The sequence below is a fragment of the Bombina bombina genome, chromosome 4 (assembly GCF_027579735.1).
Source record: "Bombina bombina isolate aBomBom1 chromosome 4, aBomBom1.pri, whole genome shotgun sequence".
NCBI classification, from domain to species: domain Eukaryota; kingdom Metazoa; phylum Chordata; class Amphibia; order Anura; family Bombinatoridae; genus Bombina; species Bombina bombina.
Window position 1 is genome coordinate 269,867,933 of NC_069502.1, and position 23,651 is coordinate 269,891,583.

Sequence of the window (23,651 nt, forward strand, 5' to 3'; positions counted from 1 at the left end):
TTGTGTAAAGCACATCATGTACATGGGTTAGACCGGGCAGTAATAAAAGCAAACTGCACCTTGTGTAAAGCACATCATGTACATGGGTTAGACCAGGCAGTAATATATGTTCCAGAGGAGAACTGCACCTTGTGTAAAGCACATCATGTACATCGGTTAGACCAGGCAGTAATATATGTTCCAGAGGCGAACTGCACCTTGTGTAAAGCACATCATGTACATAGGTTAGACCGGGCAGTAATATATGTTCCAGAGGCGAACTGCACCTTGTGTAAAGCACATCATGTACCTGGGTTAGACCAGGCAGTAATATATGTTCCAGAGGCGAACTGCACCTTGTGTAAAGCACATCATGTACATAGGTTAGACCAGGCAGTAATATATGTTCCAGAGGCGAACTGCACCTTGTGTAAAGCACATCATGTACCTGGGTTAGACCAGGCAGTAATATATGTTCCAGAGGCGAACTGCACCTTGTGTAAAGCACATCATGTACATGGGTTAGACCGGGCAGTAATATATGTTCCAGAGGCGAACTGCACCTTGTGTAAAGCACATCATGTACCTGGGTTAGACCGGGCAGTAATATATGTTCCAGAGGCGAACTGCACCTTGTGTAAAGCACATCATGTACATAGGTTAGACTGTGCAGTAATGAAAGCGAACTGCACCTTGTGTAAAGCACATCATGTACATAGGTTAGACCGGGCAAAAATAAAAGCACTATCCAAGCAAGCAACACTGTCCATAACATCGGCGCATTGCGCATGCGCAAAAAAACCACAGGAACGTGTAAGATCGAAAAGTAACTGCAATCACGTTTGATGACGACACTGATGACAGATAAGGGGAGGGGGTAGGCGGACATTTTAAACCCACAGAGGCGCAAAAAGTAAGTACTATTACTTGTAAACGAGATATGTTAAAAATTTGGGCTATAGTTAGCAATAATAAGCGTTTGCTACTTTATAGGAATAACTTAGGATACATTTTGGGTTGACTGTCCATTTAAAGTAGTTCATAATTAAACATGTTATATTAAAAACTCATGGGGACATATTTAGGATTGTGCGAGCGGACATGATCCGATATAGCGGATCATGTCCGCTGCACATTAATAAATGCAGAGAGCATACGCTGTCTGCATTTATCAGCCCCCTGCAGATTCGCGGCCAATCGGCCACTAGCAGGGGGTATCAATTAACCCGATCGTATTTGATCGGGTTGATTTCTGGCGATTTCTGTCCGCGGCCTCAGAGCAGGCGGACAGGTTATGAAGCAGCTTCATAACTTCTGAAGGCTCGCCGGAAACACGGGGCATTAAGCTCCGTACAGGGCTTGATAAATATGCCTCAAAGTCTTTACTGTCCCTTTAAACATTTTATCAGTTAAATGGACAGTTTACACCAATTTTCATATAACTGCCTGCAATAGACACTACTATAAAGAATAATATGCACAGATGCTGATTTAAAAATCCAGTGTAAAACCGTTTAAAAACTTACTTAGAAGCTCCCAGTTTAGTACTTTTTGATTAGGTTGACTGGAACATCCAGTGAAAGCAGACACCCCTCCCCCTTCCTCTGCATATGAAAAGACCCTTTACACAAACAGGAGCAAGCTCTAGTATGTACACATCGGTATACTCCTAATACTTTGGGGCTTGGTTAGGAGTATGAAAACCAGTACAATGTTATTTAAAAATAAGCAAAACTATACATTTTTATGAAGAAAAAGACACTTGTATGGGCCATATAAATGGATCATCTACCAAACATTTATGCAAATAAAAATCTATTGTATAAAGAAAAAAGAAGAACAGAGGCACCACCATGGCCTAGTACCACCGGCACAGTATGATAAAGTTGCAAGATGTCAAATAATACTCACAAAGGTGAAGCACCCAATGGTGCTAATAGGGCAGACTGGAACTACGCGGTGGTCCAGCTCACTGTATAGAACCAGCAATGGTGTCCGGTCAGAAATCCCTTGGGGAAGCCTTCTTAACACTGCTTTTTCCTGATATGGACTGTCAATGCCTTTCCCTTTAGGAGAGTTTAAACACAGAGTTCTAGGGTTGAGAAGTGCAAAAATGTCTGCCCTAATGAATTACAGCTTGGCACTTTTCCATTACAATGTCTCTTTTACCTCTTAACCCAAAATGACTTATATATGTCATGTATACAAAGCCCATAGTATACATCTTTCTTCTTTCTTCTTCTTTCTTCTTTCTTCTTCCTTCTTCTTTCTTCTTCCTTCTTCTTTTTTCTTTAGATCATCACACACCAGGATTTGACCGTCCTGTGACAGAGTGCTGCCGCCTTTTGGATTACATTGGACTTTTGTGTTCTGCTGGTGTATGGTTTTTATATATACACTACTATAATATATATTTTATATTTCAATTTTTATTTCTAGTTTTTATTGTTTGTAATTCTAGTATTGGGAAGCGCCCCCTTTTGGGCTTGTGTGTACCTAGGTACACCCATACCCAGTTTTCTAAAATCTATTGTATAATGTCCCTTTAATAGAGCCCAATGATCTCTTATAATAACTGAAAACAGGTATAACAAAGTGATGCCACCCTCCTTAAAACAGAGTATCACTGCAGGCTGCTAAGTAAAGAATAGAGAGAGTGAAAGGTTACATAAAGTAACATGGGTATTAGTGAGACCTATTGAATCTAAGGGACTGCGCACAGAGCCATTTAATCTATATGGGTGGATTTAGTTTGCTTGCAGAGTATAATTACCCACAATTCTCCAATGTTCACTCATAAAATATGTGCTGTAGAATGACACTTGTTGCTCTTGCACTGTTATTAACCCTTTAAGGACACAGCTTTCTGTTTGCTCAATTGTTTTATGACGGAAAAATTCCGTCATGTGTCCTTAAGAGGTTAAGGGCCTAATAATCTAAAGCTCAAGCGATAAATAAAGGAATAGTAAAGTAAAAATGAATCTTACATGATTCAGGTAGAGCATGCAATTTTAAATAAAGTTTCAATTTACTTCTATTATTTAATTAGCTTTTTTTGTCCTGGTATCCTTTGTTGAAAATAATACCTAGGTATGTGCAAGAACAGAAATGCACTAATAGGAGCAAGCTGGTTATTGGTGGCAGCACATATAGAAAGTGCAGGGCAAATAGCCCGGAGCGTAGCTAAGGATTAAGGCCTGGAGGAGTGAGTGCTGCTGTGTGTGTGTATTAGTTACAATGTTGCATTGTGTTGGGAGGGGTTTACTAACCTTATAAGAAGGATGTACAGGGATTCTACTTCCTCTTTGTTCCTGTGGACTCCCAGAAGATTTTTCAGCTTAGCAGTTTGCAGCATTTTCCAATGGAAGGCGAATCTGGAGAATGGGAAGAAATGGATTTAGAGGACGTGGAGTGGGTCGCACCATCCCCATCTGGAACTGTCACGGTGGGTCTGGGCCATGGGTCTGGGCTGTGTCTGCCTGTTTCTCCCTTAGGGGGGGGGGGTAGCCCATTGTTGTTCTCTTCTCCTGCATGGGAGAATTTAGAGGGGGATGGTGGCCCCGGTACAGCTTATCAGTCGGGTGAGTCAGAATGTAGGCCCTCAGGGGAGATTGGTCCTGAGGGGCGAGTAGGAGCGCTCGGCGGGTCGGTTTTAGGGCCTAGGGGGTCCCAGGGGAGCTCTGGGTTCGGCTCCGGGGGGTCCCGGTTCTATAGCCGGGGGTTCCGGTGTCGGCCTTAGGCAGGGGCCTGTAGTGGGGAGAGTGTCGTTGGCGCGGGTAGTGGGAGCAGTGCGGCCTCACCTGCGGCAGTGGTCCTCTCCGGGGAATCGGTGGCGGTGGCGGTGGCTCTCCTCCAGTCCTTGGCATCGGTCCTCGCGGGTGCGTCGTCGGGTACGGCGGTACTTGAGGCCCCGGCTTCGGCCTACGGTGATGTACAGGCCTCTGGGCCTCTGGTTCATCGTCCCTCGTGGCATCTAAAATGGCCGCCGCGTCGACTTCCGGCGGCGTTGCGCGCTCCCGCGTCACTTCCGGTGACGTCATTTCTGCTCGCGGCAGTCGCAATCTGGACAGCGAGCAGAGCGGATCGTTCCCCCCGGGCTCCGAAGGTAAGAAGGGAGCACCTCGGGGGGACACACCCGCTCTTGGGGGCAAGAACGATGGGGCCCAGGAGGCTGGGGGGGTGCATGGTGGGCCGGACAGAGGGGCAGAGATGCTGAATCATGGGGCAACTGTGAGTGTGGCAGCGGGGCAGCAGGGGCCCCCGGAGGGCTGGGGGCGTCCAGCAGGGTGTGCGCACAAGAGCCGCAGCTGGACCCAGTAATAAGGGGGGGGATGCCGACAGGGCACCCTCCTCGCGCTCGCGGCCTACGTTAGGAGGGGGCAAAGCTAAGGCGGCCCCCGCACGCGCCGCGGCCCAAAGTAAAGGAAAGGCCCCCGCGGCTAAGACTGCGAATAAGGTCCCTGGGTTTGCACACGAAAGGGCATAGGAGGATGTATAGAATGTTGAGGAAGATGAGTAAGGGCAATCACAGGGATGGCAATGCCAGTAGTGGGGCGCAGTCATCTCAACTCTTAGGGGTTGCTGGGGGGTCACCACAGGCGGTGAACAGAAAGGCAGCAGTACACGGGGATACTTATTCGTGCCAGGTACACAGTTTGCATGTACACCTTAAATCTAAAACTGTGAAACGTATCCAGGACGGTAAGTATGTAAATATGTTTGAGCTGTCTGCAGAGGCTTTTAAGTTTAAGGAGATGGCGGAGGATGGTACGGGCCCTAAGAAATTTAGGCGGCCTGATACCCTTGAGGAGTGGCATCGGTGTTTCCGGGTCTACGCCACTTGCTACTTGGAGAGGTTTCCCGATCAGGGGACTGCCCTCTTTAAGTACGTTGACACCATCGACGCAATACACAGAAAGTTTGCCGATTCGCTTGATTTTGGTACGATGGATTTGCACCTCTGGGTGCATCTTGATGCGGAAAGGAGGGCGAGAGGGGGCGCCATAGCGGCATCTCCCGGGGGTAGGCAGATTTTGCGCTTTGGACGGCGACAAGGGGGTGTACGCTGGCGATATCAGGACAAGGCGTGCGAGCGGGGCACATCATGCACGTTCAAGCATGTCTGCAAGTTCTGCAGCGGGCAGCACCCCGGTGCTGATTGCTCCAAAAAGCGAAACACCCAAACTGATCGGTTTGGGGGCAAAGGAGTCCAGGTCATTTGTAAGTGGCTGCGTAGGTACCCAGATAGGGCGGCTGCTCAGCTTCTGGATAGCGGGTTGCGTGAGGGCTTTGTGATCCCGGTAGTTGGCCGGGTAGGGGGAGCATGTGACAGGAAAAACCTGAAATCGGCTTCCCAATACCCTGAGGCAGTCAGGGAGAAACTGGGCAAGGAAGTGGCCTTGGGTAGGGTTGCAGTCCCTTTTAGGGACCTGCCACTACCGGATTTAGTTGTCTCCCCGCTAGGGGTGGTCCCCAAGAAGGAGACGGGTAAGTTCAGGCTCATACAACACCTCTCTTATCCGAAAGGGCGGTCGGTAAACGACGCTATTCCGGAGGAATTGAGCTCGGTCCGTTACCAGTCGTTTGACGACGCGCTGGCTCTGGTTAAAGAACGGGGCCCGGGAGCATTAATGGCAAAATTAGACGTTGAATCCGCGTTTAGGCTACTCCCGATTCACCCATCATCCTTCGGGCTGATGGGGTGTTGGTTTGAAGGGGGTTATTATGTCGACCGTTGTCTGCCCATGGGCTGTTCGATATCCTGTGCGTACTTTGAAGCATTCAGCACTTTCCTGCACTGGGCGGTGGTCTCAGTGGCTGGGAGTGATAGAGTTGCGCACTACTTGGATGACTTTCTCCTGGTAGGGGCGGCCAACTCGCAAGAATGTGCCTCGTTAATGAAAGTCATGAGGTTCATGATGGCCAGGTTTGGGGTTCCTCTGGCAGAGGATAAGACGGAGGGGCCGTGCATGTGCTTGACGTTCCTTGGCATCGAGATCGATTCAGTGGCAGGTGAATGTAGGCTGCCTAAGGAGAAGGTCGCCAAGATGTTGGCGGCTGTACGGGCCATGGTTGCAACGCAGACATGTTCACTGCGGGAACTGCAATCGCTCCTTGGCCTCCTTAACTTTGCGGGGAGAGTGATCCCGTGGGGGAAGGTGTTTAGCAAGCGGCTAGAGTGGTGTTTGGGCGGAGGTAGGGCTCCGGCATCGCGCATTCGCATCACGAGGGACCTCGTGGCGGATTTGCAGGTCTGGGAGAGGTTTCTCCAGGACTTTAACGGCGTCTGCATGTGGCGAGGGGAGCCGATATCTAACCAGGCACTACATCTGTTCACGGACGCTGCAGGAGCATCCAGGTATGGGGCTTACTTTGAAGGGGCTTGGAGTGCGGAGCCCTGGCCGACCAAGTGGGCGACCAGAGGGCTTACACGCAATCTTTGCTTTCTGGAATTGTTTCCTATACTGGTTGCGGTGGAATTGTGGGGTCACCTGTTTAGTAACAGGGCTGTGATTTTCTGGACGGATAATCTCAGCGTGGTGTTTGCGTTTAACAGGCTTTCTGCTTCATCGCCTGTGGTCGTACATTATTTGCGACACCTGGTGTTGAGATGTTTGCAACTGAACATTGACTTTAGGGCCCGGCATGTGCCAGGGGGGCAGAATATAGTCGCGGATGCACTGTCGCGCTTCCAGTGGGGGGCATTTAGGGCTGCGGCGCCTGCCGCGGCTCCTAATGGTCTTTCTTGCCCTCTCTTATTGTGGCAGATGGCGAAGGACTACAGCAACTGATCCCGGTGTTGCGGGCATTGTTGGCACCCAACACATGGTCGGCATATGTGAGGTACTGGAGTGAATGGGTAGGTTTTTGCGACCTTCGTGAGTTCCCCTCTTGTGAGGGTGAACAAGGGTTTCTGTTGCGCTGGCTGGCGGAGCTGAGAGGTAAGCGAGCAACGAAGGGGGCGGTGGTAGCAAGACTATCGGCTGTGGCGTTTTTCTGCAGGCTATACGCCTTTAAAGACGAGTCGCGATCCTTTCTCGTTAAACAGCTGTTGAGGGGCTGGGACCGTCTGGAAGTTCCACGACGGGACACAAGGGAGCCCATTACGGCAGAACGGCTAGTAAAATTACTGGACGTGCTGCCAGAGGTATGTTCCTCACCTTTTGAGGCTCGCCTCTTCGGGCAGCCTTTGGTTTGGCGTTTCATGGTGCATTAAGGGTGGGTGAGTTGGTACCGCGAGCCAGAACGGCGGCCACAGGGGGGGTCATGCACAGTCATGTTCGGCTGGTGGAGGACTCCGTGCTATTGTTCATTCCCAGGTCCAAAACGGACCAGGAGGGCCGGGGAGCTTGGCTTTCCCTGCCGGGGCAGCAGGGTGTTGCCTGTTGCCCCGTGCGGCTAGTGTCATCTTACCTGGAAGTACGGCCAGGAGGCTCCTCCAGGTTTTTGATACATGCTAATGGAGACCCGCTGACCAGATACCAGTTTGGAAAGGTATTGGATAAGGCAGCGCAAAAGGCTGGTCTAGACGGGTCTCGGATTGCCCCACACTCCTTTAGGGTGGGGGCAGCGACGACAGCAGCAGAGCTGGGTTGGTCCTCGGATCGGATCCGCTCATTGGGGCGGTGGAGGTCGCAGCGGTATAAGTCTTACGTTAGGCCGCTGTATGTTTGAGATCGGGGATCAAGGGTCATGCATGCAAGAGTTGGGGGGCTTGCGGGGGTGATACCAGAAGGTTATGGGCCAAGGTTGTGTGGATCTGGTCTACTGCAAGCGGGCTAACTCTTGTTTCCTTTGTTTCAGAAATACGTCCAGGTCCTGTACGGGTGTGGATCGTCGGCCATTCATATGTGCACTGGGCCGCAATTAGAGCTGCAGCCATGCCAGGAGGACAGCAGCTAGGATTTCAATCGTCCAGGGCTGTGTTACGTTGGCTAGGGCGCAGAGGCTTGGCTTGGTCAGATCTGCCTGCATTGCTCCAGACCGCAGCGAAAAGGTGGGAGAAACCTCACATTCTGATAATTCATGCTGGCGGCAATGATGTGGGGGCCATTCCCACATTGGATCTAATCCGGGCAATGCAGTCAGACCTGAGGCAGTTCAAACTCTGGTTTCCAGGTGTGAGAATCGGGTGGTCGAATGTGATCCCTAGATTAAGATGGAGGCACATGGTGTGTCATAAGGCAGCTTTCCAGGTCAGGAAAAAGATCAATAGGGACCTGAGGAAGCAGGTAGTTGAACTCGAGGGTTTTGTGGTAGAGCACGGGAACATCTCGGCAGCCCATAAGGGTTTGTAGAGGCAGGATGGGGTTCATTTAGAACCGGCAGGAGTAGATTTGTTCTTGCAGAACATCAGGCAGGAGTTACTCCTAAGAGTATAGGGTGGCGGCAAGAGTCAGGACCATTGTATATGCAGGTCAGTCTCTTGTGGCGGGTGGTCAGGATCACGGCTGCAGACTGGAAGGAGGTTTGAGTAATGGCCATTGCGGTCAGGGTGACGTCACAGGCTTGGTATGCTTGGGCGTGCTCGGGCTGATTATTGTTGGGCCGGAAAACCCCTAATTATGAAAGCTGCGTGAGTATTTCCGCCTTGTGGTCTGCAGCGGTGTCCCTTGGCCATTTTCTAGAAGGGGTTATTCATAGTTAGATGTAGGCCCCGATTGCCGCCACCCGTGGATAAGTTACCTGCTAGTTCCACGGCTGGTACCAATAAATGCGACCCACGGGTCTTTCACCCACAGAACTGTGTTGTGTTGTTATTTATTAGTTATTAAGTTATATTAAGTGTTAAGTTAAGTTAAGTTAAGTTACAAGCAGAAACTCAGGAGATGTAGGGCATTTAATCCCTTAAGAAAGTGCAGGGCAAATAGCCCGGAGCGTAGCTAAGGGTTAAGGCCTGGAGGAGTGAGTGCTGCTGTGTGTGTGTATTAGTTACAATGTTGCATTGTGTTGGGAGGGGTTTACTAACCTTATAAGAAGGATGTACAGGGATTCTACTTCCTCTTTGTTCCTGTGGACTCCCAGAAGATTTTTCCCCACCCTCCCAGCCCTGTTATACACTGTTGTTGAATTTGTTATGCACTGTTGTTTTGTTTTGTCATCCACCCGGATGGATTTGTTATGCATTACGGATTGGCACTTGTAATGCATTATTGATTCGATGATAGGCATTACTGATTGGCACTGGTAATGCTCTATTGATTCAGTCAAAGAAATAACAGGCGGCAATCGGTTTGTCATTAGGTCTCTATTCGAGACTAGGTGTCTGAGGCAGGAAGAGGGTTACTCGAACTACTTCCTTAAAGGGACAGTATACTGTAAAATAGTTTTTCCCTTAATGTGTTTACAATTGCTTTTTTTACCAACTGCAGAGTAAAAAATGTATGAAAATTAGCCTTTTAAGGTTTATTTCTGTATATTAAAGCTCTGATTTTGTGTTTTGAAGCCACAACCTAATAAAATAGGTTGAGCTTGTAGGTATAATCAGATCTCATTACTGTATCACATTATGTACATATACCTGCTTCTTTATCTTATATCTGTCCTTAAAACAATCACCAAAACTTTGAGAGAACAATGGAAAATCAACATTTTATTACCTTATCTCTGCTTTATCACACTGGGAGTGTAATTTCTTCTGCTGGCTGTGTTTACAAAGCTTATCTATAGCTGGTACGCGCGGCCACAAACTTTCAGAATAGGTGGGGATACCACATGCTAAATTAACAATTTCAAATGCCAATATAAGGGTAAAGGAGCTACTTGTAAACAATTTAATACACTCCAGCAGGTAAAGTGGATCATTGGGAACAAATTAAAGGGGAGAATTTTTTTGAGTAAACTGTCCCTTTAAGACCAAGGACGGCAATTTTGAACTCCCCAGTTATTGACATGCTGTTCGTCAAGTCAAGGCTGGACCTACAGGTTTGGAGTTAATAATGCTTGCACCCTACTCTGGCGGGTGGTCAGGATCACGGCTGCAGACTGGAAGGAGGTTTGAGTAATGGCCATTGCGGTCAGGGTGACGTCACAGGCTTGGTATGCTTGGGCGTGCTCGGGCTGATTATTGTTGGGCCGGAAAACCCCTAATTATGAAAGCTGCGTGAGTATCTCCGCCTTGTGGTCTGCAGCGGTGTCCCTTGGCCATTTTCTAGAAGGGGTTATTCATAGTTAGATGTAGGCCCCGATTGCTGCCACCCGTGGATAAGTTACCTGCCAGTTCCACGGCTGGTACCAATAAATGCGACCCACGGGTCTTTCACCCACAGAACTGTGTTGTGTTGTTATTTATTAGTTATTAAGATGTGTTGAACTTGTTCTCAGCAGTGTATTGCTGCTCCTTCAACAAAGGATATCAAGAGAATGAACACATTTGATAATGCAAGTCAATTTGAAAACTGATTAAAATCATATCCTCTATCTGAATCATGAAAGAATAATTCTGGGTTTCATGTTTCTTTAACAAAGGAGTCTTGTCAGTACTGCAAGCTCCATCATAGAATTTTAGAAAAGGCAAATGTTACCTTGTGAGCTGTTTATCTTGATATGGGTACTATATGTGAAGAAGAGACACCTACCATCAGGGGCGGAACTACAGGGGGAGCAGAGGTCGCAATTACGACCGGGCCCCCGAGGGTGGGGCCCATCTTAAAAAAAATAAAAAAATGTTTCAATAAAAAATGTTGACCTGCCACTGCCTGCACTGATATCATGTGAGTGTGGCATGATGCTTCACTAGTGTCTCTGACTACAGGGGATAGTGTTTCTGTTTTACCCATTGGTGTTTATGTGTGTGTGTGTATGTATGTGACTGTGTGTGTATTTATGCATGTATGTGTGTGTGTGTGTATGTGTGTATGTATGTGACTGTGTGTGTGTTTATGTATGTGTGTGTGTGTGTGTGTATGTGTATATGTTTATGTATGTGACTGTGTGTGTGTTTATGTATGTGTGTGTGTATGTATGTGACTGTGTGTGTATTTATGCATGCATGTATGTTTGTGTGTGTGTATATGTGTATGTATGTGACTGTGTGTGTATTTATGCATGTATGTGTGTGTATGTATGTGACTGTGTATGTATTTATGCATGTATATGTGTGTGTGATGTGTGATGTGTGTGTGTATGTGTATGTATGTGACTGTGTGTGTATTTATTTATGTGTGTATGTGTGTATGTATGTATGTGACTGTGTGTGTATTTATGCATGTGTGTGTGTGTATGTGTATGTATGTGACTGTGTGTGTATTTATGCATGTGTGTGTGTGTGTATGTGTATGTATGTGACAAAATGTGTATTTATGCATGTATGTGTGTGTGTGTATGTGTATGTATGTGACTGTGTGTGTATTTATGCATTTATGTGTGTGAGTGATGTGTGTGTGTGTATGTGTATGTATGTGACTGTGTGTGTATTTATGTGTATGTGTGTATGTATGTATGTATGTATGTATGTATGTATGTATGTATGTGACTGTATGTGTATTTATGCATTTATGTATGTGTGTATGTATGTATGTGACTGTGTGTGTATTTATGCATGTATATGTGTGTGTGTGTGTGATGTGTGTGTGTATGTTTGTTGAACCAGCAAATTACAGACCTTGTTACTACAGCATGGGGCATGGGGGGGGGGCGGTGGGTAAACAGTGTCACTATACAGTACGACTATATACAGTACGGGGGGGGGCTGGACCATGTCACATACTACTGTGGTCACTTTATAAAGTACTGGGACGGGTAGGGTCAGGCCAGTCATCTCACCGGCAGATTACCGACTGTCACTAACTCACTATATACAGTACTGGTGGGTTAAACAGTGTCACTATATACAGTAATAGGGGTCAGACTATCTCACAGACTGTGGGCACAGGTACCTCCTTTTGCAGACATGTAATCTGATTCACATTTTTATTTCTGTGTTAAATGTTAAAAAAAAAAATGTATGTGCCCTTCTTAGATTCTTGCACCTGGGCCCTGTGGTTTCTACTTACGCCTCTGCTTACCATACAATATACAGTAATACTCAAAAAAGCCTCTGAAGATTTTTCATGATTTCTCTCATGCCGATGAGTTTATGATCATGAGGCCTCAAGTGTAAAGCTCAGGTGAGAGGAGGTTTGCTTGCTACCTTCTATAATACTATCCAGGATATACCTGAGCAAGCCCCACTCACAATAGCTCAGCTTTTGTTGTCATGAAACAGACTGATTCTAGCAGTTTTAAAAAATACTTTCAGTTACTATTTCCCAGAATTGCATGGGTTAACTTGCCAGCATTGGACCCTGGTGCTGCAATCTGATAAGAAGACAACCAAAGGGAAAGTGCTATAAACAGAATAAAAACAGCAGACTCTTTTTCGTCAGCCACACTTATTGAGATGTCAGCATGAGGGGGGTGAAATAGGGCAGGTCAGAAAGGGTTACATAAATATTTTAATACATGGACACACTGCCTTTTTGGGGGATGCCTCACCTTTTGGCAGCTGTGTTTTGCAATTCCACACCTAAATGAGTAAATGGTTCCCTATTAAGATAATATAACTAAACTTTTGGAGATTTTGTCATGATGTTATACAACTTACCAGTAAATAAAATGCTGGTACAATGTACTATATATAAGGTACATGTTGTCTTTAGGATAGCTATATTAGTGCAGTAATTCCGAGGGGTTGTCTCAGGGAACTGTTGTTTTAGTGTAATAAAACTGATATTAAAATTAAAGGGCAGGCAGAAAATAGATTTGATATATGATTATCTCAATAGAATATTGAAATAGCAATATCTGAGTGTTGAGTATATTAAAGGGATTTGAAACCCAATTTGTTCTTTCATGATTCAGATAGAGCATGCAATTTTAAGCAACATTCTAATTTACTCCTATTATCAATTTTTCTTCATATCTTAATTTGAAAAAGCAGGAATGTAAGCTTTGGAGAAATTAGCAAGTTGCTTAAAATTGCATACTTTATCTGAATTATGAAAGAAAGGTGTTAAGCCAGGCTGGTCATCAAATGTAGTTATTAAAGAAGCAAATTAATATTAAACTGCTTTTGCAAGATTAGGTTTTGTGTGGTAAATATTAGAATAAATGTTTTTTTTGTTTGTTACATTGATGGTTAATTAATCATATATCCCAACAGTCCTATAAATTATTGAACTTCCTTGATTTGGAACTAATGAATAACTTCCATAAGGCTGGGAAGTGTGATCAGTGAGACCTGGGGCAGATTTTAAGTGGTCCAGGAGCATTGATGGATGATCTGAGGGCAAATCTGGATATTTCTAGGAAGGGGTTTTTCACTTTGTAAAATGGTACATAAATAGGGTTGAAAAACTGTTAGTGGAGAGCCCCTCATGGGCTTGTAACACCTTTAAGGGTTAATGATTGGTAGGGATGTAGTGAAATGGTGTGTGTTTGTATGGAGTGTTGGTGGCAACAATGTTGCAGGCGGAAGGGTGGGACGTACCTGCTCATTTATAAGGAGCTGCAGTAAGCTCCTAGTCCTCTTTGCTTCCTGTTCAAGACATGTTGCTGTTGAGACAAGTTGCTGTTGTGCCGTGGTCATCTTCATGGACTGTTACAGGCATTCTTCTCACCATCCCAAGAGGTTCTGGAATGAGTCTTTAGTGATTTCAGGATCCAGATGTAGAGGAAGAAGGATGAGTACAAGAGTACCCACCCCACTGAGGGTGGGCGCTCTTAATCTTTGGCTGGCATTGTACCTGGATAATCAAGCTCCATCAGTGCTTCTTGCTGGGTTACGGGAAAGGTTTTGTTATCCTGGGTAATTCATTTGTCTTTGACTCTACATTGCATACAAATCTGAAGTTAGCTTACCAGTTTCCAGAAGCAGTTTGGGAAAAGTTGAAAAAGGAAATGGATTTGGGGCATATGGCCGGGCCTTTTCATGAGTGTCTAAAGCCAAACTTAGTGATCTCTCCTTTGGGAGTGTTCCCTAAGAAAGAGCCAAAGGAAGTTTGGTCAATGATGCTATAGATTGCATCAGCCAATTGGAATTTTTCACCTTTAATTCCGATTGGCTGAATTCTATCAGCCAATCGGAATTCAAGGGACGCCATCTTGGATGATGTCATTTAAAGGAACCTTCATTCTTCGTTAGACGTTGGAAGAAGAGGATGCTCTGCGCCGGATGTCTTGAAAATGGACCCGCTCCGCGCCGAATGGATGAAGATAGAAGATGCCGTCTGGATGAAGACTTCTGCCCGTCTGGAGGACCACTTCTGCCGGCTTGGATGAAGACTTCTCCCGGCTTCGTTGAGGACTTCTTGCCGCTTCGTTGAGGACTTCTCCCGGCTTCATTGAGGATGGATGTTCGGTCTTCAAAACTGTAAGTGGATCTTCGGGGGGTTAGTGTTAGGTTTTTTAAGGGTTTATTGGGCGGGTTTTATTTTTAGGTTAGGGTTTGGGCAGCAATAGAGCTAAATGGATTTTACTGTTGGGGGGGTTGTTTGTATTCTTTTTTTTACAGGTAAAAGAGCTGATTTCCTTGGGGCAATGCCCCGCAAAAGACCCTTTTAAGGGCTATGGGTAATTTAGTTTAGGCTAGGGTTTTTTATTTTTTGGGGGGGCTTTTTTATTTTGATAGGCCTATTAGATTAGGTGTAATTAGTTTAAATATCTGATCATTTGTTTTTTATTTTGCGTAATTTAGTGGGTTTTTTTTTGTAATTTAGGTAATTGTATTTAATTTATGTAATTTATTTAATTGTAGTGTAATGTTAGGTGTTAGTGTAACTCAGGATAGGTTTTATTTTACAGGTAAATTTGTATTTATTTTAGCTAGGTAGTTAGTAAATAGTTAATAACTATTTAGTAACTATTCTACCTAGTTAAAATAGTTTAGGGGTTAATATGTTTATTATAGTGGCGGCGACATTGGGGGCAGCAGATTAGGGGTTAATAAGTGTAGGTAGGTTGCAGCGGCATTGGGGGCAGGAGATTAGGGGTTAATAAATATAATGTAGGTGTCAGCGATGTTGGGGGCAGCAGATTAGGGGTTAATAAGTATAATGTAGGTGTTGGCGATGTTTGAAGCGGCAGATTAGGGGTTAATAAATATAATGTAGGTGTTGTGATGTCTGGAGCGGCAGATTAGGGGTTAATAAGTGTAAGTGTTTAGACTCAGGGTTCATGTTAGGGTGTTAGGTGTAAACATAAATTTAGTTTCCCCATAGAAATCAATGGGGCTGCGTTAGGGTGCTTTACGCTGCTTTTTTGCAGGTGTTAGGCTTTTTTTAGCCGGCTCTCCCCTTTGATGTCTATGGGGAAATCATGGACGAGCACGTAAAACCAGCTCACCGTTGACTTAAGCAGCGCTGGTAATGTAGTGCGGTATGGAGCACAATTTTTCTCTACGCTCACTTCTTGCCTAATAACGCCGGGTTTAGGAAAACCTGTAATACCAGCGCTGTAGGTAAGTGAACGGTTACAATAACGTGCAAGTTAGCACTGCACCCCTCATAATGCAAAACTCGTAATCTAGCTGTAATTTAATTACTAACCTAACACCCCTAAATTAACACCAATACTAAATTACATTTAAATAAAACCTAACATTAAATTACAAAAAAATAATCAAAAATAAAAAAAATAAACCTAATCCCTATGAAAATAAAAAAAACCTTCAAAATAAAAAACACCCCTAAACTAAACTACCAATAGCCCTTAAAATGGCCTTTTGTAGGGCATTTCCCTAAGTTAAACAGCTTTTTTATATTTAAAAATGACTAAATCCCCCCAACAGTAAAACCCACCAAACCCCCTAAAATAAAAAAACTAACGCTAAAAAAAACTAAAGTACCAATTGCCCCTAATGGGGCATTTGTATGGGCATTACCCTTAAAATTTAGGCCCGCCCAACAAAGACTACGTGCAGAGGCTGTGGACTCTCCTCATGCAGAAGGAAAGAAAATTATCTGGTAAGCATAATTTATGTTTTCCTTCTTAATATGAGTAGAGTCCACGGCTTCATTACTTACTTGTGGGAAACATATACTCAAGCTCTAGAGGACACTGAATGAAATGGAGGGTAAAAGGAGATGTGGACCCTAATATGAGGGCACCACAGCCTGCAAAACTTTTCTCCCAAAAGCTGCTTCAGCCGAAGCAAAAACATCAAACTTGTAAAATTTTGAAAAGGTATGTAAGGAGGACCAGGTAGCAGCCCTACAAATCTGATCCATAGAGGCCTCATTCTTGAAGGCCCAAGAGGAAGCCACAGCTCTAGTTGAATGAGCCTTAATCCTCTGAGGAGGCTTATGCCCCACTGTCTCATAAGCTAAGCGAATAATGCTCCTCAACCAAAAGGACAAGGAAGTGGATGAGGCTTTCTGCCCCTTATGCTTCCCAGAATAGACAACAAACAAAGAAGAAGTCCGTCTAAACTCCTTCATAGCCTGGAGATAGAACTTCAAGGCCCGAACCACATCCAAATTATGAAGTAACCACTCCTTCGAAGAAGAAGGATTAGGACACAAGGAAAGAACCACAATCTCCTGATTGATGTTACGATCTGAAACAACCTTAGGAAGAAAACCTAACTCAGTAAGAACAGCCTTATCAGCATGGAATACTAGGTAAGGAGGCTTACATTGCAAGGCAGCCATCTCAGATACTCTGTGCGCCGAGGCAATAGCCAGTAGAAAAAGAAACTTCCAAGACAGTAATTTAATGTCAACTACATACATAGGCTCAAACGAAGCCTTCTGCAAAACCTTAGGAACAAGATTTAAACTCCAAGGAGGAGCGCTAGATCTAAACACAGGCCTGATTCTAGTCAGAGCCTGAACAAAAGACTTAACATCTGGAAGCTCAGTGAGCCTCTTGTGCAGTAAAACAGATAGGTCTGAAGTTTGTCCCTTAAGGGAGCTAGCAGAAAGGCCTTCTCCAGACCATCCTGGAGAAAGGAAAGAATTCTCTGAACCCTGACCTTATGCCAGGGAAATCGACGCTCTTCACACCAGAATAAGTAGGTCTTCCACACCTTATAATAGATGCGATGAGTAACCGGCTTACGAGCTTGAATGAGAGTATCATTAACTCTCTACGAGAAACCTCTATTGTCTAGGACTAAGTGTTCAATCTCCATGCAGTTAGATTTCGAGATTTTGATGAACAAAAGGACCTTGCTCCAGCAGATCTCTGCAACAAGGTAACCTCCATGGAGGAGATGAGGACATCCCTACTAGATCTGTGAACCATATCCTCAGTGTCCTTGATGGAGCAATTAGAATCACTGATGCTTGCTCCTGTTTGATGCGGGACACTAAACGAGGGAGAAAAGGCAACGGCAGAAAAATGTAGATCCGACTGAACCTCCAAGGCACTGCTAATGCATCTATTAGCTCCGCCTGAGGATCCCTGGACCGCAACCCATATCTGGGTAGCTTGGAATTGAGCCGGGACAACATGAGATATATCTACATGTCCCCCAACTGTTGCAAATCTCCGCAAACACTTTGGGATGGAGAGACCATTCTCCCGGATGAAAGGATTGTCTGCTGAGAAAATCCGCTTCCCAGTTGTCCACACCCAGAATGTAGATCGCTGACAGCGAGCAGTTGTGGGCCTCCGCCCATTCCATAATTCGAGATACTTCCTTCATTGCTAGGGAGCTCCTTGTTGCCCCCTGATGGATGATGTAAGCCCCCAAGGTTTCGTTGTCCTATTGGAATCTGATAAGCTGGGCCGAACCCAGAAGAGGCCAAGCCTTCAGAGCACTGAAGATCACTTGAAGTTCCAAAATGTTGATTGTTACGAGAGATTCCTCTCGAGTCCACAGGCCCTGTGCCGTCCTGGCACCCCAAACAGCTCCCTATCCTGTGAGGCTCACGTCCATAGTCACAATCTCCCAGGATGGTCTCAAGAAGGATGTCCCTTCGGACAGGTGATCTGGACAGAGCCACCAGGAGAGCGATTCTCTCGACCGGTTGTCCAGAGAAATCTGTTGAGACAGATCAGAATGAACACTGTTCCACTGTCTCAGCATGCACAGCTAAAGAGGTCTGAGATGGAAAAAAAAATGAAATGATGTCCATGCAGGACACCATGAGACCAATTACCTCCATACAGCGAGTCACAGAGGGCCTTAAGGAGGTCTGGAGGGCAAAACAATTGGAAGTTAGCTTGTAACGTCTCCGGTCTGTAAGAAATATCCTCATGGATATGGAGTCTATTATCGTACCCAGGAATTCCACCCTGGTACTGCGAATAAGAGAACTCTTTTCTAAGTTTATCTTCCATCCATGAGATCGAACAAGAAACAGAAGAGATTTTGAATGGTCTTCTGCCAGACGACAAGATGGTGCTTGAACCAGAATATTGTCCAAGTATGGAGCTACTGCTATACCTCTGGTTCTGGCCACTGCGAGTAGAGCCCATAGAACCTTCGTAAAAACTCTTGGAGCAGTAGCCAGACCAAATGGAAGTGCTGGTCCAGGAATGCAAATCTTAGGAACTTGACGTGTTACTTGTGAATAGGGACGTGAAGGTAGGCATCCTTCAGGTCTGTCATGGTCATGAACTGTCCTTCCTGAACTAAGGGAAGAATGGACCTTATTGTCTCCATCTTGAACTAGGGGACAGATAGGAATTTGTTTAAACACTTTCAGCTAGATTTAGAGTTTTGTCGGTAAAGACCCGCGTAGCTAACGCTGCTTTTTTTCCTACTGCGGCTTCCAAACAACGCTGGTATTGAGAGTTGTCTGAGGGGCTGCGTTAGGCTCCAAAAAGGGAGCGTTGAGCCGAATTAACCGCCACTTCAACCCTCAATACCAGCGTTGCTTACGGTAGCGGTAAGCTGGCTCACCCATAGGAAACAATGGGGCAGTTTGGGCTGAAAAAAAACCTGCAAAAAAGCAGCGTTCAGCTCCCAACGCAGTCCCATTGTTTCCTATGGGGAAACACTTTCTAGGTCTGCACCTAACACCCTAACATGTACCCCGAGTCTAAACACCCCTAACCTTACACTTATTCTCCGGACACCGCCTCCACCTACATTATCCCTATGAACCCCTAATCTGCTGCCCCTAACATCGCCGACCCCTATATTATATTTATTAACCCCAAATCTGCCCCCCCAACGTCACCGCTACCTAACTACACTTATTAACCCCTAATCTGCCGACCGGACCTCGCTGCTACTATAATAAATGTATTAACCCCTAAACCGCCGCACTCCCGCCTTGCAAACACTATAATAAATAGTATTAACCCCTAATCTGCCCCAACGTCGCCGCCACCTAACTTCAAGTATTAACCCCTAAGCTGCCGACCGGACCTCGCCACTACTATAATAAATTAATTAACCCCTAAAGCTAAGTCTAACCCTAACACCCCCTTAAATTAAATATAATTTTAATCTAACAAAATAAATGAACTCTTATTAACTAAAGTATTCCTATTTAAAACTAAATACTTACCTGTAAAATAAACCCTAATATAGCTACAATATAACAAATAATTATATTGTAGCTATTTTAGGATTTATATTTATTTTACAGACAACTTTGAATTTATTTTAACTAGGTACAATAGCTATTAGGGGTTAATAAATATAATATAGGCGTCGGCGATGTTAGGGGCAGCAGATTGGGGGTTCATAGGGATAATGTAGTTGGCGGCGGTGTCCGGTCGGCAGATTTGGGGTTAAAAAATTTTTTTATAGTGGCGCCGGTGGATGGCTCAGTAGTACTAAACATATTAGCTTTCTTTGATATAATTACTTTATCAAGGCATGTGGAACATAATTGAGCAGGCGGGTATACCGTGGCCTCCTCATAATATAGACAGGCATTGGATTTTGGTAAAGAGGGAGTACCCTCTAACGTATCAGAGTCCTCCATAGCTAACGCTTAAAAAAAAAGGATCAATAGAAAAAGAAAAATGGCACCCTTATACCCCCAATGGCTGGGGCACTCACCCCTCCTGTGACCCAGGCCCAAAAGAGAAACCGCTTTGTCTCCAGTAAACCGCAAGGTCAGGAAGAAGAAAAGATCAGTGCAACCACACATGGTCACGTGGTGCACCACGCAGGACCGCCCCTGCTGCAGCTAAAAGCGTGCCAAGCCTAACAGGCTACTCAGCTAAATCAAAATTAAAGTAAAACCTGTATGTTCCAACATCTGCCTGAGCCTCATCTCACACATGTCACAACATAAACACAATATATACATTATGTGATTAATCCCCCCTGTTCAATAATCCCCTTCTGGAGATATTAACCCTTGATTCCATACAGATAAAAGGAGCAAGACTGTGACCCTGTCTTCTTGCGTTATCATATGTGTATAAAATGAAACAATCTTACCGGAATCTATGCCGTGGAACAGAAACACAGCCTCTCAAGTTTGACAGTCTTGTAGCATTGCTCCTGGCATGGACTTGAGTGAAAAAAGCAGGCAGTAAAACTCGTCAACACTGATTGCTTAAGGAGTTGTTAATACGAGTCTGGATGGGTTCACAGAAAGACTCTCCCTGCATCTCCAGACTCTAACATTCATCAATGCTCTCACTGAGAGACTGACAAGACTACTTAAAACTCCAGTCCCATTCCGAATGGTAGATACCCTCCATAAGGAACTACTCCGTATCTTCTTACACTTTTCTGCCAACTTTCTGTGACAAAAGGCAAAGAATGACTGGTGGATGAGGGAGGTGGGGGAGGTATTTAAGCCATTGGCTGGGGTGTCTTTGCCTCCTCCTGATTGCCAGGTTCAGTATTTCCCACAAGTAAGGAATGAAGTTGTGGACTCTCCTCATATTAAGAAGGAAAACCCTTTTAAGGGCTATTGGTAGTTTAGTATCAGATTAGGGGGGATTTTTTATTTTTATAGGGGTTTTATTTTAGGTTTAAATTTTTTATTTTGGATAGCTTTGTTTATTTTTTTCTGTAATTTTACATTTTTTATTTTTGTAATTTTAGCTTTGAGGTTTGTAGTTTTTTTTTAAATAGACTGCCCTCTGGGCAGGCTTATCGCCTAGTTGTATCATAATCCTGGAAGTTCTAAAAACTTTACATCTAAAACAGATGTATTGTATGATTTGTCACCATGAGAGCTGATATCAAGTCTTTCTTAAGTCTAAATTACTCAATAGAAAGCTTGTAAAATGTGAACCAAATCATAGCTCCCTCTTTGCTTCTTATTTTAAAACAAAACCTCATCTTTCTCCACCAGCTGAAACATTCATTGAGAGTCCCCACAGCTTCAATAAACACTGGCCTTTCCTCTTCAAGCCCATTTGGACAACTAGGTGGATGGATCCATGTGAATTCGGTGGGAAATTGTGCATGGAAATGCATTTTTCACATTTTTTGGCTTCAGAAGATGGTTTGTTCTCCAGCTTTCCTTCAGTCATGCTTGGGTGATCCTTGCAAATGGAACAGAGTCACCTGCTGTGAGGAGCTAAAGTTAGGAGCCCACCACAGGAAGCAGCATGGTTTGTGTTTAACTCATTTATCTCTCTGTCATTGTAAAATCTATGCAGATTTTATTGTGAGGACTTGGATGCAATATGTAATTTTAGCACTTTATCTCTTTTATTTTCAAATATTTTCAATGCCTTTCATTAAAATGGATTTGCAATATATGTGTATATACCTTACAATAGTCCATCACTTTGAAGAATGTCTATCAATCCTTCTTAGGCTCCAAAATGTCTCTCTTTTGGAAAATTTACTTTTCATTGGAAATTCCTCTATATCCCTAACCTTGAAGTGATGACATCAGTAAATATTTATAATGAAAGAATGAGAAATGGCACAAATGTAATGCGATTGTATTAAATTTAGTGTTGCTTTAATTTCTTTAATATTTTGGAAAATTGCATATCTCAGCTAACTCCTGATATCTCAACAAGTCGCAGATACAGACACGCACACACACCTGAGTACACACGTACGCGCACAAACATGCACAGGCATGAATATACATATATGTACAAATTTGCTTAGAATCAGGGAGATAGCTAAAGGGTCTGCTACCAGGCCTTTTATTTTTAAACTTTTATTTTTATTGATAAAAATGTTTCTCCTCTCGACGACAATAAGCAATTGAATTATTATCGAGCATATGCGGTGAGCAATGCAATCTAGGCAAATGTTTCCCTAAAGCTAAAGCTCCAGACAAATTTTACTGTAATAAACTTGATGAAATTTGTAGCAATTTTTCTAGGGCCTAGTTTGTAATTTTTAGTTTCTTAAACTTATAGGACGGTAGCTATAAATAAGACAAATCATTTTGAGGGGACATGGAAAAAAGGTTAATATTTAGGTTTTTAAAATAAAAATAAAAATGAAGGAGACAAAAACAATTAGAAAGCATAATAACTACCGGTCAAGTTTGGGACAAAATGAAGAGTCAAACTCTATGGGGCCGATTTATCAAGGGCCAAATGGCCCCTGATGCACCTGTTTCCGCGTGAGCCTTCAGGCTCGCCGGAAACAGCAGTTATGCAACAGCGGTCTTAAGACCACTGCTCCTTAACTGGTCCGCCTGCTCTGAGGCTGCGGAACATCAATCTGCCCGATCCTATACGATCGGGTTGATTGACATCCCCTGCTAGCGAATCTGCAGGGGGAGACATTGCACAAGCAGTTCACCAGGACTGCTTGTGCAATGATAAATGCTGACAGCGTATGCTGTCGGCATTCAGCGATGTCTGTCGGACATGGTACGCTACAGCCTATCATGTAGGACAGACATTTATATATCGGCCCGAATGGCTGTGTTTTCATGTAAGGTAACTTCCTGTCTTATCCTTCACTTTTCTTTAGCCCCAAACATTTTGTTATCCCTTGTTTCCTATCTCCCTTCTTTTGCTCATAATCTTTCTTATTCAAACCCCACTGTGCTCCTTCTACTTATAGGCATTTGATACTTAAATATTTTATATCATCACATTAAAAAGCAGTATTAAAACATGATAATTTTTTTCATGATTTTTTTTTTTTAAAAGCTGTTTAAAATCAGAATGAGAGTAATATGAGCAGTATCAGCTGTTTACTTCCTGGGAATGCTCATAGTGATAGATAATTCATGCTAATGCTCATTAAATACCTATCAATATGTACTGAAGGCTCTTTGGAATTCCGAAGGTTAAAAAGGGCCCATCGTCACATTGTGGCCAGGGCAGTAATGAGAGGGGCAAGGTTGCGTCCAGTCTGTGATCGTAGGCCTATCTCAAGTGTCTAGCGGGTATCTCCATGGGCCTGTTCAATATAGTCCCTTAAAACTATAGCACTCTACAGCTTCAGGCAGCTAGCGGGCCAGGCCTCCCAATCCGTGACAGGCCCACAGGATGCGGGATGGTTGGGAGGCATATCATTGGCTGATATTTATTTCCTACTAATTTTTATTGGCAGATAGGTGGAAATGCTCATTGAACATTTCATCAAGTGAGCATTAGTAAGAACCACACAGCTGATACAGCTGTATTAGTCTCACTTTTATGTCACTTTTTTCTAGAGAAAAGAAAACAAAACATATTTAATGGGACATTGTTATTTGTTATTTTTTTCCATCTAAAACAGGATGTTTTTTGAAAAACTAATGTTCCTTGTCACACATGCCCCTCTCCACCAGTAAAGCAGAGGCAGTTTTCCTTTTCAGCCAGTCAGGATTAGTACAAAAGCAATACTGCAGTATTAGTTT